Source organism: Leucopleurus acutus, assembly GCF_964270905.1.
Source record: "Leucopleurus acutus genome assembly, chromosome: 13".
NCBI classification, from domain to species: domain Eukaryota; kingdom Metazoa; phylum Chordata; class Mammalia; order Artiodactyla; family Delphinidae; genus Leucopleurus; species Leucopleurus acutus.
Window position 1 is genome coordinate 45,906,473 of NC_139155.1, and position 20,334 is coordinate 45,926,806.

The following is a 20,334-nucleotide window of genomic DNA, read 5'->3' on the forward strand; positions in this document are numbered from 1 at the left end:
ATCAGAAAGCAATTGATTTTGATATATTAACCTTATATCCTGCAATCTTGCCATTATAACTTGTTAGTTTCAGTATGCTTTAATTTTTGCACTTGAATGAAGAATCTGTTTTCATATAGAAATAGTTACTAAAATCAATATTTCAACAAGCTAAATTGTTCCATGAACATTGTGAAGCAATATTTATTTTTTTTAAACAATATTCCTTTCAGATAGTACTTGGTGTGTCACTAAATTTCATTTTTGTTTTATTACTTATAAAATGCTCGTATTAAACTGTCACAAAAATTATCCTTCAAATTGCTCTGTGCTATTTCATTGCCTCTATTTTTATTTTTCTTGAGTACTGTATGAAAAATACATCTTGTTTAAGTGTGAAGATATGAACTATTTTGTCCGTTCCATATGCTATCCTTCTTCTGGAAACTGCATCTTTCTTTTGGGGAATTGTTCCTCTCCCACTCTAATCACGTGGCTCTAAAGTGGTGTGAGTCAAGTTCTACCAGAGGCCATCTTTGCATAGATGTGATGTTGGTTGATTTGTTAAAATCTCACCATTTCCCAGAATGAATCAGAAATAAAAGAGAGAGAGAAGCACATCCTGCTGGTGTCAAATCTCTTATTCTAGTTGTAAATCTGGCTTCCTATTTTTTTCAATTCTGAGCTGAGTCATTAGCAACCACACAAGAATTGACATGCACACAAACATATATACACAAACCAGACTTTCATACACACACATATATACACGCATACTCACACTGGTAAGAACATGTAGAAAGAGTCAACTTTCTCAATCTGTGGCTTTTTACACAATTTTTTGGGTTATGTTTGATTTTATGCTTTTATTTGTAAGATAATAATTACCACTTTAACATACAATATCTGCTTTCAGGGTTGTTAGATTTCTTTCTTTACCATTTTATTTTGAAATAATTTTAAAGAAAAGCTGAAAAACATTAGACAGAAAACGCTTATGTATGCTTCACATAGCTTCCACTACATAATCTGAGTGTCAAACTAAGGAAGTGACATTAGTACAATACTATTAACTAAACTACAGATTTTATTTTTATTTCACCAGTTTTTCCACTAATATCTTTTGATATGTTTTTACAGCACCCTATGCATTTAGTTTGCATTGCATTTGGTTTCATGTCTCCTAACTTTTCTCCAATCTGTGACAGTTCCTCTGTCTTCCCTGGACTTTCATGACCTTGACACTTTTGAAGATTATCGATCAATATTTTTATAGAATGTCCCTCAAATAGGGTTTTTTTTTGATTTGCCTTATGATTTGATTCAGTTTGTACATAGGCAACAATAGCACAGAAGTGATATTCCCTTCTTATTGCATCATCAAGGGCTATGTGATGTAACTATGTCTTATCAATGGTGAGGTTAACCTTGATCAAATGGTTAAGAAGGTGTTTTCCAGGTTTCTCCACTGTAAAATTAACATGTTTCCCTTTGAAATAAATAATTATTTGGAGGAAGATACTTTTAGACTATGCAAATATACTGTTTCTAATTAAGTTTTTCATCCACAAAATTTAGCATTCATCAGTATATCATGCCTGCAACAATTATTACTGTGATTCTCTAATGGTGATTTTGTTTTTATCTCATTCCTTTTACATTTATTAACTGGAATTCTTCTGTAAGAAATAGCTGCCCCTTCTCCCATTTAATCTATTAAATTATTTATTCATATTACTATCGACGCATAGATATTCGTTCATTATAACTATTCTATACTTATAATCCAATAATATTGTTATTTAGTTTGGTGCTAAAATTATCAAAGCTTGGCAGTGCCTTTCAGGCTGGTTCCTATGCCTTTTCAATATGTTCCCATCATTTAAAGAGTATTCTCTCTTCCTTTTGTAGAATGCAAGAAGCCGCAGGCTCCTCTTTTGTTTTTCCTGGAAATAATGACTTCTCTAAGGACCCCTAGTTTCTTCTATTGGAAAATGATATCTAAAAACAAGAACTGGGCACCATTTCATTGTTACTGAGGTGTCATTTCTACTTGTCTTTCTCACCGTACAGCACTATAATTTACTTCTTTATCTATATGTATTCTGTCCATGTACATATTTACATATTTAAAGAATGAGTTAGTACTAATACCTCCAGTTAAACCTCCAATGAACACCACGGGGTTTATTGTAGTCTTCAAGATTCCCTTATTTGTAACTTCTTTCTCTGACAATGACAAACTTGGCTCTCAATATCAATGATATGTTTACTTATTTTTTCAATCCTTTTACAAATATAAAATAATTTTGGAATTGCTAAAACAGATTTATTAAGTAGGGAGTACAGTATTTGTCTGTTACAGTATTTATGTCTTTATCCATACAGTATCTAGCCAAAATACTATTTTCCAAAATTGATTTTGGTGTGTTGACTTTGTATCCTATGACCTTATATCCTACAATCTTGCTAAACTCATTAATTATTTATTGGGGCTTTCTTATACATTGGGATTTTCTACAAATGTCAATCATGTTGTCTGCCAAAAAAGATTGTTTTCTTACTTTCTGTATGCATTTTTTTTACATTTATGTAACTTGATTTCATTTTTTTTCACAACTCACACACACACACTGTATTTTATTTTTACAAGAGATAAATAAACTGACACCAAGCATTGTAAATGGATGACCACAACAAAAGCAACAATGATTGCAATTACCAAACATGAAACACACTCATACTATGTCGTAATATTGACATTCAGTCCAGTAATCCTCCACTGTAACAGCTCCTTTACTTTGCAGTGAAAATTGATTTGTATATTTTTTGCCTCTGAGTCCTTGTGGGATTTTTTTTTTCATTCAAACAGAAAGTCACAAAAATTATAATCATCCTCATCAGTTCACTCAGTCCCATGTAATTAATTTTTTTCATCTTGATCTTTTGTTAGCACTTTTATGAATTCATCAATTTTCCATTAGAGTTCTGAAAATGCTTATTCATTCAGTTCAGCAGTATAGTCAGTTACCAGAAACCTGTACTTGCCAGAGTCTTTTCCATGAATTCCTTGAAGATGAAACCCTTTTATAGCAACATTTTTGCAAAAGCATCAGAGTACACCCAGAACTGTCTGTAAATGACAAAAGACTTAAAAATGACCATGGTTAAAGATTTGATGAAAGTTCATAATAATGCAATTGACAAGGAAATTTAGTTATTTCTGAGACATACATTTTAAAGTAATAACTAGAATTATGACTTATAACATTATACCAGAACATATAAGATTTTTAGAAATTTCATGTAATGTCTGAAACATTTATATTAACATATTTCCATACAAATAACCCAAAGAAAGTTTAGTATTACTTGTTTTTTTTGTTTGTTTTTTTATACTGCAGTTTCTTATTAATCATCAATTTTATACACATCAGTGTATACATGTCAATTCCAATCACCCAATTCAGCACACCACCATCCCCACCCCACTGTGGTTTTCCCCCCTTGGTGTCCATATGTTTGTTCTCTAATCTGTGTCTCAACTTCTGCCCTGCAAACCGGTTCATCTGTACCATTTTTCTAGGTTCCACATACATGCATTAATATACAATATTTGTTTTTCTCTTTCTGACTTACTTCACTCAGTATGACAGACTCTAGATCCATCCATGTTTCTACAAATGACCCAATTTCGTTCCTTTTTATTGCTGAGTAATATTCCATTGTATATATGTACCACAACTTCATTATCCATTCATCTGTTGGTGGGCATTTAGGTTGCTTCCACAACCTGGCTATTGTAAATAGTGCTGCAATGAACATTGAGGTACATGTGTCTTTTTGAATTATGGTTTTCTCTGGGTATATGCCCAGTAGTGGGATTGCTGGATCATATGGTAATTCTATTTTTAGTTTTTAAAGGAACCTCCATACTGTTCTCCATACTGGCTGTATCAATTTACATTCCCACCAACAGTGCAAGAGGGTTCCCTTTTCTCCTCTCCAGCATTTGTTGTTTGTAGATTTTCTGATGATGCCCATTCTAACTGGTGTGAGGTGATACCTCACTGTAGTTTTGATTTGCATTTCTCTAATCATTAGTAATGTTGAGCAGCTTTTCATGTACTTCTTGGCCATCTGTATGTCTTTGGTGAAATGTCTATTTAGGTCTTCTGCCCATTTTTGGATTGGGTTGTTTGTTTTCTTAATATTGAGCTGCATGAGCTGTTTATATATTTTGGATATTAATCCTTTATCTGTTGATTCGTTTGCAAATATTTTCTCCCATTCTGAGGGTTGTCTTTTCATCTTGTTTATGGTTTCCTTTGCTGTGCAAAAGCTTTTAAGTTTCATTAGGTCGCATTTGTTTATTTTTGTTTTTAGTTCCATTACTCTAGGAGGTGGATCAAAAAAGATCTTGCTGTGATTTATGTCAAAGAGTGTTCTTCCTATGTTTTCCTCTAAGAGTTTTATAGTGTCCAGTCTTACATTTAGGTCTCGAATCCATTTTGAGGTTATTTTTGTGTACGGTGTTAGGGAGTGTTCTAATTTCATTCTTTTACATGTAGCTGTCCATTTTTCCTCACACCACTTATTGAAGAGACTGTCTTTTCTCCAGTGTATATCTTTGCCTCCTTTGTCATAGATTAGTTGACCATAGGTGCATGGGTTTATCTCTGCGCTTTCTATCTTGTTCCATTGATCTATGTTTCTGTTTGTGTGCCAGTACCACATTGTCTTGATTACTGTAGCTTTGTAGTATAGTCTGAAGTCAGGGAGTCTGATTCCTCCAGCTCCGTTTTTTTCCCTCAAAACTGCTTTGGCTATTCGGGGTCTTTTGTGTCTCCATACAAATTGTGAGATGATTTGTTCTAGTTCCGTAAAAAATTATGCATTGATGTTTTTCCTTGCCTAATTTCACTGGTTAGGACTTCCAGTAGAATGTTGGATGGGATTGATGAGAGCACATTTTTGATATCTGTCATAAATTATAGAAAACTCTTAACCAGTTTTTCTTCTAATATTTCTTTTTTCTTGTTCTCTCTCTCTCTCTCTTTCTCTCCTCTTTCTTGGTTACCAGTTATATGTATTAGACTGATACTGACCCACTGCTCTTGGATTCCCTGCTTTGTTTTGTTTGTTTACTTATATTTCTCTTTATGATTTTATTTTTATTTAACATTTCTGTCTTCAAGTTCACTGACTATTTATTCAGCTGTATGGCATCAATTTATGAGTTCATAGAACATAGTCTTAATTTTATTCATTTTTTAAAAATGTCTCACATTTCTATTTGATTCTTTCTTATAGTTTTCTTCCCTGTACTCAGTTAATCCATCTATTATTCATGTTAACCTCTATTTGGTTGGAGAGTTTAACATATTAAATTTAGTGATGTTAAGTTTCCTGCCAAATATTTCCAACATCTGTGTCATATCTGAATTGACTTTTGTTGATTGGTTCATCTCTTAGCAGTGTGTCATATTTTTCTTCTCTTTTATATATCTAGTAATTTTTGGATGAAATAAACGCTTCCAGTACAAAATAATAGAGCAAAGATAAAAGTTTTTTGTTTTGTTTGTTTGTTTTAGTATGCCTGGAAATACGTATAGTTTTACATCTGCTAGGCCTTTAGCATGGGAATTTGACTTAATGTAGACATGGTCTGGGTTTGTGGTTTCTTGCTGCTACAGTCAACCTCCTAGCACCAGCCTCTTCATATTCCTCTAGCACCACCATTTGTTTAAAGTGGGAGGAGGTTTGCAAAAAATATTAAGGTTTTTCTTAATATTTGTTCTACCTTTAGCTTTAAATGTTCCCTTTAAGGCTTTTGTGCTCTTGAACTCTTCTGGGAATATTCACTGTTATTTGTTACTTGATGCTTGTTAGGCTGTGATGGTGGTTGGGTTGGGGTAGGGGGAATTCTTGTTGTGTTGATTAAGCATCAGTATTAAGTAGGAAGTATGTCCCTACTTGTCACGACTGTGATCTTCCAGTTCCTCTAACCGTCTCTCAGCTGTATTTCTGTTCTGAGAATGTATCCTGCCCTTCCCTCCCCTTTACCCCCAAGATGAGTTGTTGTGTTGTGGTTTTTCTCCCCTGTTACCTTCACACAGCTGCAATGGGTTTTCACAAATAAACTAAATGTGATGGCGTTTGATAGCCTTCCTTGATCCAGATTGATTTTGTTCCATGAAAAAGACTGGGGAGAAGATTTGGGTAGCTTTTCATAACCCTCCCATAGCAGTTACTTTTCCCCTCCCTCAGGTCTTCACAAGAAGAGACACATTATCACAAATCTAGGCAATTGGGGTTCATGGAGAAAAAGAATCCAGCAAAAGAATATGAACTCCACTTAGGTCTGCAGCCCCCAAGGTTCCACTCTGTTTCATCCACCTACACTTGGCCTCCACCAGTTTGTTAAATATTCTAGCTTACTTCTTCTTACTGCTGTTTGGCTTTACGTGCCCCAAGTGCTAGCATCCTTTCTCTCTCTGCAGGTGCCTGTATTTCCTTAGACTTCAGGTTATTATACTGCACTGTGACACCCAGCTCTCTGATAGGCCCAAAATAATTCATGAAGTTGCAGTCTGTCCAACTGTTTTTCATGTGAAGTGTGGAGGTGATGTAATTTCCAGTTCTCTTTATCCTCATGAGAAACCAGAAAGAAGTACACATCCATCTTTTTTATATAAAGATTTTTAATTTTCAAACAATTTCCTGATGATTAGGAAATTCCAAATGATTTAACTAAATTAAGCAAAAGTCTAGTAATCTCAGCTTCTCCAGCTCTCTGTAAACCATTTCATCACCATCTACAAAGTTGAAACTAACCTCTCTGTCTAGTTTTCATAGATATTCTTCTGTTTCAATAATTTCATCATTCAAACTCTGCTATGTAGTAAATACATCCTCTAAACTCATAGCTCTTAAACTTTTCATTTCAATCCTTAAAAATTACTTGAGGGTGCTTATTAAAAGGAAACTTGCTTAGTTTACTCACAGGAAATCAGATTTCCTAGATTTGAGGTGAAGCTAGGAAATTGGCATTTTTTATAAGCCTCTCCAATATTCTGATACAAGGTGGTTCCTTTCCCATGCTCTGAGAATCTCTGTCCTAAGCATTTGTCCCAGTAGGCTACTGCTTTTGAATTTCTTCCATTTGGATTTTCCTTGGTGTCATATCTCTTTTTCCATATTTTGTCCCTCTTTCAAGAATATTTTTCTACTCCAACCCCTCTACTTGGAAGTAGGGTGATGATCAAATGCTTAATAATTGGTGAACCCTCTTCACTAACCAATCAGAACAGAGGCCAACCCAAGCAGAATAGATGTCAACGTTAAAGAACACTATAATTGTGCCTATGTCTACCAGCCAATATCAGCCTTCAAAGAATCCATTTTGATCACTTATATTTCTGTAAATATCAGTTTGCACATAGTATTTTTTGTTTTGTTTTTTGAATTTTATTTATTTTTTATACAGCAGGTTCTTATTAGTTACCCATTTTATACGTATTAGTGTATATATGTCAATCCCAATCTCCTAATTCATCCCACCACCATCGCCCCCCCACACCCACTTTTGCCCCTTGGCGTCCATAAGTTTGTTCTCTACATCTGTGTCTCTGTTTCTGCTTTGCAAACTGGTTCACCTGTACCATTTTTCTAGATTCCACATATATGCGTTAATATACAATATTTGTCTTTGTCTTTCTGACTTACTTCACTCTGTATGACAGTCTCTAGGTCCATCCACGTCTCTACAAATGACCCAATTCCATTCCCTTTTATGGCTGAGTAATATTCCATTGTATAAAAATACCACATCTTCTTTATCCATTTGTCTGTCGATGGACATTTAGGTTGCTTCCATTGACCTGGCTATTGTAAATAGTGCTTCAATGAACATTGGTGTGTATGTGTCTTTTTGAACTATGGTTTTCTCTGGGTATATGTGAGGACACAGGGAGGGGGAAGGGTAAGCTGAGACAAAGTGAGATAGATAGTGGCATGGACATATATACACTACCAAATGTAAAATAGATAGCTAGTGGGAAGCAGCCGCATAGCACAGGGAGATCAGCTCAGTGCTTTGTGACCACCTAGAGGGGTGAGATATGGAGGGTGGGAGGGTGATGTAAGACGGAGGAGATATGGGATATATGTATATGTATAGCTGATTCACTTTGTTATAAAGCAGAAACTAACACACCACTGTAAAGCAATTATACTCCAATAAAGATGTTTAAAAAATGCACATATTATTTTTAAACAGATTTACTGAGATACAATTCATATACCATAAAATTCACCCATTTAAAGTGTGCAATTTAATCATACACAGTCTTTTCATTTTTTATGCTTTACTGATTTGTGAATGTGTATTATCTATACCAAAAAATGATTTGAATTACTTTTTAAAAAGATATTTGTCTTCTTATCTTGTATTTTCCACAGTCACTTGCCTAGTCCCCCCACATAATAGGTGTTCAATAAACACAGCTTTATTGAATAAGTGAGTAAATAATGTTGATTCTTAAATATCCCCTATCTACTTGAGTGTATATTTATGTTCCAATAACTGCAATGTTCAGGAGTCTGAATACATAAAAACAGAACAGCTACAACAATTTAAAAAAAAAACTTAATTACCAAGTTTAGTGATATACAAAAATTTGAATGCGTCTAGGAGCAGGCGATTACCATTCCAATAAAAACGAAACATTCAAAACTAAAAACACTGAAATATAAATATTATATGCATTACAAATAGTATATAACAGGTATATAAAGCATTCTGCATTACTCACGTGAGAATTCAGTTAAGCAAAATATAAGCTCCTTCTAATCAGAGTCTAAGATAAACTCTTTGTAGACATTTTGATATGTCACAGATCTTCTGGAAATGTCAATATTCTTACATAAACAGTCTCAAGAATGCCATTTTGTTACAATGCCCACACAACATTAAAAGAATACCCGATAAGCAACACTGAGAGAAGACAGCATACTTTGCAGTTTAACAAGTTATTTTCTTTTCTCTACCCATTCTCTAAGGTGATTATGACTGAATGATTTGGTATACACTCTTGTAAATCTAGGACACATTCTTTAATCTCCATAAATGTTCTTACCAGTCCTCCTAGTTATAACTCTGCTGTCAAGTATACTTTATTCCTGAGACTGAAATCCTTTACACAATCTGTGTTAAAAATATTCATAAATCATCTAAAACACAGCTGCCTGTATTTTCAGTCAGGACTGACAAAAATACTCCAGAGTTAGCTTATAGTTTTGTCTCTACCAAGTTAAAAGAAAATAGGGTTGATCAAAGCAAGTCAATGAAATTTGTCTTCTGTGTCACTAAATCCACAATCCTCTTATGTTTCTCCTCTCAGTATTTACTTCTCCCCATCATTCAGGTCTTTAGTTTTCTTCAACCTTTATCATTTCCCCTTTGTCATACTTGATAGGGATATAACATCAGTCATTTAGATGTTAGAGAAAATTAATTTTAAATGAAGACCATTGTTTTCCTTTTGGTCACACGGACATCCCTGAAGTCATACCTAGCCTACATACCCTGAAGAGGAATGCTTTAATCCTTTTAGCATAATGTTCAACAATTGTGTAGGGACTCTCATCAAAGAAGAAACCCTTAGGAGGATGAGCTTTGGAATAGTTGGGCTTCTGCTCATCACCGAAAGCTGTCCAGGATATGGAAAGAGCCCTGTGTTACTTTTCATGGCTTTTTCCAAGATCTGAAGCATGTCATTTCTTAATTCAACAAATAGTTTTTCAAGCACCAGTCCTTCATTAAGAATGTAGCAGTGATTATGATAGACAAGTTCTCTACTGTCATTTGGTTTACAAGGGTAATAAGGAAATAGATCTTATAAAAGTAAATGAACATGCAAGATAATTTCTAATACTGATGAGTGTTATATTGACACCATTCACCAGCTTCCACCCCAATATTAATGTAATAAATTGCCCTTAGGAAGGACCTAGGGAAAATCATGGCTACCTTACAGAAAACAATAAATATATATATATTTTTTTCTGTGAAGCTGACATTGTCAATGAGTCTACATGACAGAGAGCCAAGTAGTCCAAGAGGGAAGAATCTTCCTTTCAGAAGTCCTGTCTCCAGGGACAACAAATCAAAGGCTTTTAAGGAGAAAAAACTCAATGTATTGGAGAAACAATGAACAGGTCAGTGTTGCTCAAGGATCCTGGACAGGATAGAATGATGTATGTATGGGGAGCAAAGCAAAGTGGAAGATATTTTAGGGTCTTATAAATGAAGATAAGAAGTTTGGATTTTTGTTTTCTAATATGAGGTGACAAGCCATTGGAAGGTTTTAGTTAAGGAAATAGTATAATTTGATTTGCATTTTAAAATATCACTTAAATTACTTCATGGAAAAGATATTGCAGATAGGAAGTTGGAAACAGGAAATCAATTAGAAGGAGATTATATCCAGGTCAGAGGCTTGACTTCAGATAATTCAATAGAGATGAAAGAAGGAAGAGGTATAAGATGTATTTAAGATCTTTCATAAGATGGATTCAATAACCTTGGAATCAAACATGTCTTGCGTGAATCTTTCTCTAAAACTGACTAGGTGTGAGACTTTGATCAAATTATTTTCTGACATTCTGTTCAGGCAGTCATGAGCAGTATCAACATATGATAGACTGTAAAACTGATGGCAGATTCTTCTCATCCCTGCATCTATACTCTTGTGATGTGATTTTGCAGGTCTTCCTGGCAAAAAATAGAGCCTATTAATTGAACGTCTGAATCTGGGCTGGCCGTGTCACTTTTATGGGCCAATAGAACATTAGCATCATGGTGCAAGCAGAGACCTAAAAGCTGTTGCACAATGAGGTTTTCCCGCTACTTAGGCTCTTTGGATATTTGCCACTACCACCATATGACAAAGCCCTGGCTGGCTTGCTGTTTGATGGGCAACATGTGGTCCAGTCACTGTTGTCAAAACAACCTACAGGGCTTCCCTGGTGGCGCAGTGGTTGAGAGTCCGCCTGCCGACCCGTGAGCCATGGCCGCTGAGCCTGCGCGTCGACGGGAGAGGCCACAACAGTGAAAGGCCGGCGTACCGCAAAAAAAAAAAAAAAAAAAAAAAAAAAAAAACCTACAGCCAGCCAATCCCCAGCAGCAAAGCCTTTCAACTGACTGGCAGGTGACTGTATTTACATAAGTGATCTTCGTTGAGACCAACAGAAAAACAATCCAGCTGAGGCCAGCCCAAACTGCTAACCCACAGAATCATGAGCTAAATAAATGGTTGTTTCAAGCCACTGGCTCTGGGGTGGTTGTGAAACTATGGGTTACTGATACATAGAGTCGGTGAGAATTAGGGTTGGGCCTGATTAAACACTAATTAGAGTTTGTGAATGGAAACACTGAAAGTGTAAAAATTCTCCCTGATAATTTACAGCATGTATTAAGAGATGGCAATGAATCATTATATTGGTTTGAAAATCAAGGAAACTAGCTTATCTAGATTGTAACAGAAATAATAAAGGACATTCCGTGTTTTGGTTTTGGGTTTTTTTTTGCGGTACGCGGGCCGCTCACTGTTGTGGCCTCTCCCGTTGTGGAGCACAGGCTCCGGATGTGCAGGCTCAGCGGCCATGGCTCACGGGCCCAGCCACTCCGCGGCATGTGGGATCTTCCCGGACCAGGGCACGAACCCGCATCCCCTGCATTGGCAGGCGGACTCTCAACCACTGCGCCACCAGGGAAGCCCTAAAGGACATTTCTTTTTAAGAGCATGAAGGAATCTATAGACCATGCTAAGGATGAAATATGTATTTTGGGGGCCAATTGTTCATAAAACCAACATATAGTCAGGTCACCTGGGATTCCTTATAACAGAATTCCAGTCCCTGTCTCATACTCACTGAATTTGAAATTTTGGGGTAGTGGAAAAGTATAGACACATACTTAGAATGTCAACCTAGAAAACATATTAGAAATTTTATTCATTGGGACCATTTAAATTTATAATAAAACATTTCAGACTTCAACTTTTTCTTCCTTAAGTTCCATGAATCAAAAAGCTTTTTCCAGTCCTCTTTCTGTTGCAGAAGGAAAGGGCTTTGGCATGAAAACCTTTATGGACTTCTCTGGAGACCTAGCTTGCAAAAATTAAATTCTATTTCTAGTAAGACAGAATCAAATTCCAGAAAACCAACTCATAAAATGTCTTTTGCAATAGAAATATTAACTGTGCGTGTTTAATTCCTAGATGTTACGTATATACATCAGAAACGGAAGAATATTGTATGATTTCTAGATTTAGATTTTACCTGTTGTTTTGGCTTGAACAAATGATTTATCTGCTCTGCATCTTTGTTTCCACATCTGTAAAATCAGAGGTTGAATTAAGGTCTCTAAGGTAATTTTAGCTTCCAGGGTTCTATGATTGATGGCATAGCTTTGTATTTTCAATTTCATATAATCCAACATATACCAACCATTTAATTTAACAATGCTGCTATTCTCACTAGAGTTATTTCTTGTTTGTTTATGTAATTATGTACACATAAGAGGACTAATCCATTAAGTCTCAATCTTTATTGTGGCTATAAGCAGTGAATGGCCCAGACATCAGCTTATCCCATCTATCCGATATAATCTTCTTCCCAATGAATATTATGTGGCCACCTGTCAGGAAAATGCAGCCAAGACCGATCACCACAGGTGCACCTTCAACCTTGTTATCAATTTGCCATCTCTGATTTATAAAATATATCATGATTTCCAATGAATGTTTTTCAGCTGTGTTTGATTGCTTCAGTGTTTAAGGGGTTTCATTATTGATTTGTTTTAATGGCAATCACATTAAGCATCCAATTTATGCTATGTAAACTTTTGAGACATGTGAATATATTTTTTGCATTCAATTTTTTTAGCAATTCTTTTAATGGAAAAAAAGGCTATGAAGTTATTTTCATTCATATATAAGATTTTGATTCTTGTATTGCTTGGTATTAATTTTTAAAGGAAAGATTAAATTACCGTGAGGGGAGGAGAATTATAATACCAAATTGAGGTAGACTTCTTAAAGGATGTGGTCTCTGAAAGTGATAATAGATTAACCAGGCACAGAGACAATTTCTGGATCTGATTTGACAGATCCAAAAACTCTAATCAAGATAAAAGTATAACTTTAACAGTCTAGTTCACAATCTAGAATTCTCTTATTAATGTAATCTTTTGTTAAAAGCATTTATCTCAAAAAAAAAGCATTTATCTCAGAAAAAATTAAAATACATCCACTTAATCTATAAGTGATTTATAACTAATTCACACCTATCGTTCTAACAGGATGCATAAATTAGATCCATTCACTGGAAATTCTGTGTGATTTAATGTTACCAAAATGGAGCAAATAAAATATGAATTAATGTCAATGTGCACATTTAGATATTAGGAGTAGAAATTTGACTGGCAGGGTTAGGTCTCTCAAGAAGCCAAATTTAAAGTTGACGCAACCAGGGGAAACAAAATTTGTGTGCAGATGCCCTTTTTACGGACACGAATAAGTCTACAAGTGCCAAAGCTCACCCTGGATTCTCCTGATTAAGCACCCTGGGCTTCTCATGACTAGATCCCATTCAGAATCTGACTCAGAGACTCTAAGATATGTCTGTAGCAGCTGTGTTTTTAAGAAGCTCCAAAAAAATTTTAGATATTCACTGGTGTTTGAGAACCTCTAATTTAGACTAATTATCACAAACAAACTAGAGGAAAGTGATCCGTGAAAGGCTGGACACTAAGAACAAGTAAAAATGGAGCTATTAACACAGCACCTTTCTACACTCTGCTTCGCAGGAGTAACTGCAACAGTAAAACTTCAAACCATTACAAGAGGATGTTAGAGTTTAAACGAATGTTAGAGTTTAAATAAATAATCGCAATTCAACCAGAGGCAGGCAATGGATATGAAGGAAAATAGATATTGTCAAGAAGTAAATAATATGATGTAGTTTTAAAAAAAGAGTAATTTTTTTAGAGCTTAAAACAAACAAACAAACATATAAGCCTATACAAATGGAGTACCATTTTCTAAGTATTCAAGACTCTCCTAGTTGGAATATGGTCTTTAGTATGATTGGGGCAATTACAATTTATATTAAATAAATCAATGTAATATAATAATATAATAACATAATCTGAATTCATCAATTGTTTGCTACCGTTTTTGATGTTTGTTTTACATTTTAGTATAGCTACAATGGAAATTCATCTAACACTAATTGTGTCTTGGTGTCTTACAATTGCTATTGGCCGGGTAGCAGTTTTGATGTAGTTGATAAAAACTTTCTTTTGATGCCTTCTGGTAAGATCAAGAAAGCAGTAGAATCAATGACTCTCAAATTTGATATATTAAATATTTTACAAAAGTTATTGCTACCTCCTTAGTAGGAAGCCAGGACCATAAGGCATACCTCCAACTAATGTATCCATTATAATTCCATTGTTATAATTTTAACTATTACTTATGTGAAAAGGCTGAGACTTCCTGATAATTCATTTCAATTAAAAATCTGGGTCCAAATGGACCTAAGGAAAATCTTGAGTCAGGTATATTATTTTCTTTTATTTATCCTTTTCCAAGTTCTTGAAGTTTTTGGAGAAGTACTAAGGCCCAGAACATGTCTAATCATAAAAACCATCATAGAACACTTGGTAAGACTATATACTTTCAGGACCTTTCCCTAGAAATTCTGATCTATATTTTGGGAGAAATCTGTTTTTTTCAAATAAGATCTCTAGGTGATTTTGTGATCAAGCAAGTCTGATCTTATTTGTTTATAATTTTCCAGGTTGATATGGAGACGGGGGAACAGAAAAGATTTTGATGGGTGAAAAAAGCAAACAGTTTAGTAAAGATCTATATTGTTATATCATCCCCAGGACTATTGACATCAGATACTGGGAATGGGGAGTGTGTGAAAACTTAAGAGAAACTGCTGGGCAGGGAAAGGTGGTTATCAGTAATCAGATCCAGGTGCAGAAATCTGAGAAAACAGAGCATCCAGGCTGTTTGGCCTCACTGGGTAAAGGGACCCATCTGTTCCAACTTCAAAATTGTTGATACCCAACCATCAAAATCAGTTTGACACTGTATGACGGTAGGTATTCAGGTTAATGGAAAGTGTGGAAGGGCCAGTGCAGTAGAGCAGACGTTGACTCTTCCAATTTTTCATATCCATGACCATCTAGGAAGTACTTTTATGACAAGGACCCTTGACACATTTACCACTAGGAATATATGAGGAATGCAATAAATCGTTGATCTTCATTTTTTGTGGATTTGATATTTGTAAATTTGCCTACTTGGTAAAATGTATTTTTAACCTCAAAACCAATGCTCAAGGCAGTTTTGCAGTCATTTGTGGTCATGTGCAGAGTGGTGAAAAATTTGAGTTGCCCAATGTGCTCATTCCTGGCTGAGGTTGAATGAGGCAATACTCTACCTTCTTGTTTCAGCTCTCATACTATAAACAAGTGCCCTTTTCACAGTCTGTTTAGTGCCACTTTTGCATATTTGTGCTTTTTTGTTGGTGATTTCACTGTTTAATATAGCCCCCAAGTGCAGTGCTGAAGTGCTAACTAGTGTTCATAAGTGCAAGAAAGCTGTGATGTGCCTCACAAGGAAAATACATGTTGGATGAGCTTTATCCAGCTTGAATTACAGTGTTACTTGTGAGTTCAATGTTAATGAATCAATAGTATATATCAAATAAAGTATTCTTAAACAGAAACACACATAAAACAAGGTTATATATTGATCAGTTAATGAGAATGTGATCAGAAACTTGCAGAAACCTAGCCCTCTGTTTGACCTAGGAGCAGTGGTTCAGTATTTGCTAATTCAGTTTTTACAGTGACTTTATAGAACATAAATAAGAATCAACTATATCTGTGGAATATTAGTCTTTGCAGAGATAGGAAGGGAGGAAAAAAATAGCTTCAGACCCAAATGATACAGGCTAACTCGGTTGTACAGCTATACCCTGCTCTCCCCAAACACTCCAACCCTCTATCAAGCAGGCTGTTTAAGTGTGAGGCCCAGCTTTGGAGGGTAGTGTGGAACCACATAATTCAGAATTTTCTCAGAATTTGAGATGGAGATGAAAGCAGAAGCTCAGCCCTACATTTTGGGCAAACATGAAAGGAAGAGAATGTGACCACTCAGTTTTGTGAAAACCCAAGTGTCAACTCTGGAGTATTGAATCCAAGATGTAGGAAGTATCTTTTAACTCAAGGCTCTAAGAAAAGGGAAGGCAGATTGATGAGGTCATACTATGTGTACACATTGTGCTTGTATTAGTTCTCTACTGCTATCTAACAAATTACGCTAAAATAATTTTTATTTTATAGTTTATAGCAACAAACATTTATTATCTGACAGAGTTTCTGAGAGTCAGGAATTCAGGGACAGCTTAGTTGAATGATTCTGGCTCACCTCCTCTCACAAGGGTACAGTCAAACTGTAGGCAAAGGCTTTTATTGTCTCAAGACTCAACTAAGGCTGGAGAATTAGCCTCCAAGTTTCCTCAAATTGTTGTTGATAAGCTTCCATTATTTGCTGGCTGTTGGCCAGAAGACACCATTCTTTGCCATGTGGTCCTCTCTATAGGCCACTTGAGTGACCGTATATGTGACAGCTCACCTCCCTTAGAGCAAGTGAACACACACACACAGAATCAAGATAGAAGCAATAGTCTCTAGAATCAAAACTAGGTAATGATATACCATCACTTCTGCCATATTCCATTGATCACACAAACTCTGGTACAATCTGGGAGGAAACTACACAAAGGTGAGAATATCGGGAAGTAGAGATGAATGTGTAGCATCTCTCTGAGGCTGGCTGATACAATGCAATTTTGTGAATGTTTCAATAAGATCAGAGCTATACCTGAAAGCAGGGGAGGGGGAGGGTGGTGACCTTCAGCGGGAAAATGTAGCAACAAGTAGAGAGGGCAATATCAGATCTATGACACAAAAGTCAATCTTCAAGAGACAAGAGACCCTGGAAAGAGGGTGGACTAGTGTCCCCAAAATCATCTCCCAGTTGCCGGTTAGAGGGAAAAGGATTTTATCGGAAAAAAACTGGGAAGTTTCAGGGGTGTGCAGGCAGGGGCTATGTTTAGAACAGCACAGTCAGCTCCAACAGTCATCTTGAAACTGTTCGTGTGGTGGTCTGGTCAGCATCATCTGTCTAGTTTTTTGTTTTGGGTTTTTTTTTGCCATGCTGAGAGGCTTGCAGGGTCTTAGTTCCCTGACCAGGGATCGAACTCAGGCCCCCGGCAGTGAAAGCGTGGAGTCCTAATCATTGGACCACGAGGGAATTCCCATCTTGCTTGTTTTAATGGGTTTGTTCCCATTTTCTTGAGACCAGTTCCTGGAATCGTGGAAGCCATACATTCAGTACTGCTCAAGATGGAGCAGCTTATGGCATGGCTATAAGCAGTTAGCTTTTTCCCTCTGGTGCTGGTTTTAGTATCTGCAAAATAACTCAGTAATGTGCATCAGACACTGTTATCTATTTCCTTCAGGGAAGAACTAAAGATTCTGTGACTGCTAACTGACTGATCTGTTGTTTAAATTGTTACTGAGTTCTCCTGGCCCAACTGCTGTTTTTTGTTGCTATTATATATTCACATTCTTTCAGTCATTAATTCTTGAGCCAGGCTTTTATGACTCAGGGGAAGCTTGCGAGCCTAATGCTTTTCTATGAACAAGAGGCAAGCAGAGGACGTGGGGGCGAGGGGGTGTCCATCCTGGGAAGGCCCCATAGCGTCCTGCTCGGTTACAAGCCTGAAGAAATTACTTACCTACAAAGTGGTGGCTGAAATGGGAAGAGGAAGACAGAAAAATATATAATATTGTTACTTTACTCAAGGAAAATCTGATCCATGGAGAATCCGTTGTCCTCCCCAAGCTCAATGAAAAGATATAAAACAAAAAACAGGGTTTTTTTTTTTGTTTTTTTTTTTTTTCTGCGGTACGCGGGCCTCTCACTGTTGTGGCCTCTCCCGTTGCGGAGCACAGGCTCTGGACGCGCAGGCTCAGCGGCCATGGCTCACGGGCCCAGCCGCTCGGTGGCATGTGGGATCTTCCCAGACCGGGGCACGAACCCGTGTTCCCTGCATCCGCAGGCGGACTCTCAACCACTGCGCCACCAGGGAAGCCCAACAGGTTATTTTTTAAATCAGTGAGTAAACAGTTTAAAATTCTGAAAGACTGAAATCAATGAAGAAGTTTTTTAGTCAAATGCTTCTACTTTTATTCAAGAAAACACTACATAATTACCATATTTTCCCAAGCTAGTTATATAGTTCTTAGGTGCAGAGCTTTCTTCTTTAATTTCTGGACTCTTCCAATGGTCTGAACAGACATTTGATTCTGTTCCTTATGCTCAGAGAGGGGGGCTACAAGATGTTTTTGACTTTGACTTTGACTTTGACAGAAAAAGTTGGATGCTATTTTCTTCCCACTTCCTTACCTGAAATTCCCCACCTCCTTCTTTTATACCAAAGATGCTATTCAATTATATTTTCTTTCTCATTTGGGATTTTGAAGTGGTGCTTCTTGAATTCTCTATTATGAAATAACCACATGAAGAAAATGTAAACTTTAAAGACCTAGAAAATACCCAATGCTTAGTTCCACTGCCTCATAAGTTATAACTTACATGAATTTCCTGAAGTAGTAGACTTATTCTACAATGGTTTCCAAGATTGTTTTCCAAATTCGTGTTCATAAGGAAGCGTTGGTACTAGCAAAGGGCCAGGAAGCCCCCACCCTGGTTGGCAAGATGGCCCATTGTTGAGCTTTTAGTAGATGGCAAGCATTATGCTAAGTGATAGGTAAAAATTTATACACATGACAACCCTGCCAGGGAGGTATAATTGGTCTAATTCGCTAAGAACAGCCTTGGCTTGAAACATGCTTTGAAACTTGTCTATTATGTTGTGTGGGGCAGGGTGATAGTTTGCTCTGCTGTCATTCATTATAGCCGTGCATTTTGGAAGAAAGGCAGTATTTCTCACTCTCGTCCACTGCAAGATTGGAAGTTTTGGGAGGTCACAGATGTTGTTAGCTTTGCTCTCTCTTTCACAGCATACTAATATATAGTAGGTGATCCACAAATGTTGAATAATTACCACAAATCTCCTCTTCCCTGTCATAATACTAATTGCATCCCATGGTGTTCTATTCAAATCAATTCAATTCAACAACCGTGTATTGACAACTTCTCATTTTGTAGGCATGAAACCAGTTATAACTTGAGCTTTCTGCACTAAGGCAAATTCTAAAATATTTCCCCAAATTGAGAGTAAAAAAAATATCAGATCCCTTTGCCAGGGCAGCAGGAGCCCAGTTGGAATTAGCAGTAACAATGAGAGCACCCCCGAGAGTCGAGAAAACAGTGCTTTCTCTCAGCTGAGGTTTCCACTTCCGGCGTTTTTTTCACCACACTACCTGTCCAGGCAAACATAGCAGAGCTAGAGCATTAGAATGGCTAAAACTGCAACTTCTGGCTGGAGTCTGGTGAATGTCTCCGTTGCATATGAGTAAGTAACTCCCATTCACATGGTGAGATCTCTGGTAATTTACTATTTTACCGGGCTTGTCTTTAGTAATTTGTTTACTCTTGGACAGGCCTTACATATGCAAATAAATATTCCTAAAAAGCGACTCTGAAACTCTGGCCATGGGTTATTCTGATGATGCCACCTTTTGAAAGCTCCTCTTCTAAAATTACTTTTAGAACCAGTTTATGAGCCATAAAGCAAAAGTAAAACAAGCACATTCTTTGTTATCAACCATATAAGCAAATCAGTTTCCTTCCTCTACTATCATAGTTAATTTATTTTCCTTAATGAATATTGTCCTACATCATTCTCAACCTTACTGAGCCACCTTGGATGATAAAACATGGCTATGAAAAAACAACAATAACAGCAGCAAAACTGTTCTCAAAAGATGTAGATTTGGGACATATCACTGTATGAGTTTTAGTTCATGGACATCTATTTACCACTTGACCCTCATAAATATAGCTGGTCCCACCAGGATAGACAGAAGTGGTTAGAACTTTTTCAGGCACTATACAAATAAGAAAATTAGACATAGAACTGAGAGAAAAAAATTAGAGAAAATGAAAATTTTGTCAATTTAGCATAAGCCAGTAAATACAGAGAGCCAGAAACTGATGAATCCGTATGATGAGATCTGTTAAATCCTTGACTGGTTAAGAATCTTAAGAAAAAATCTTAGTCCGGACTGGAGTTTAG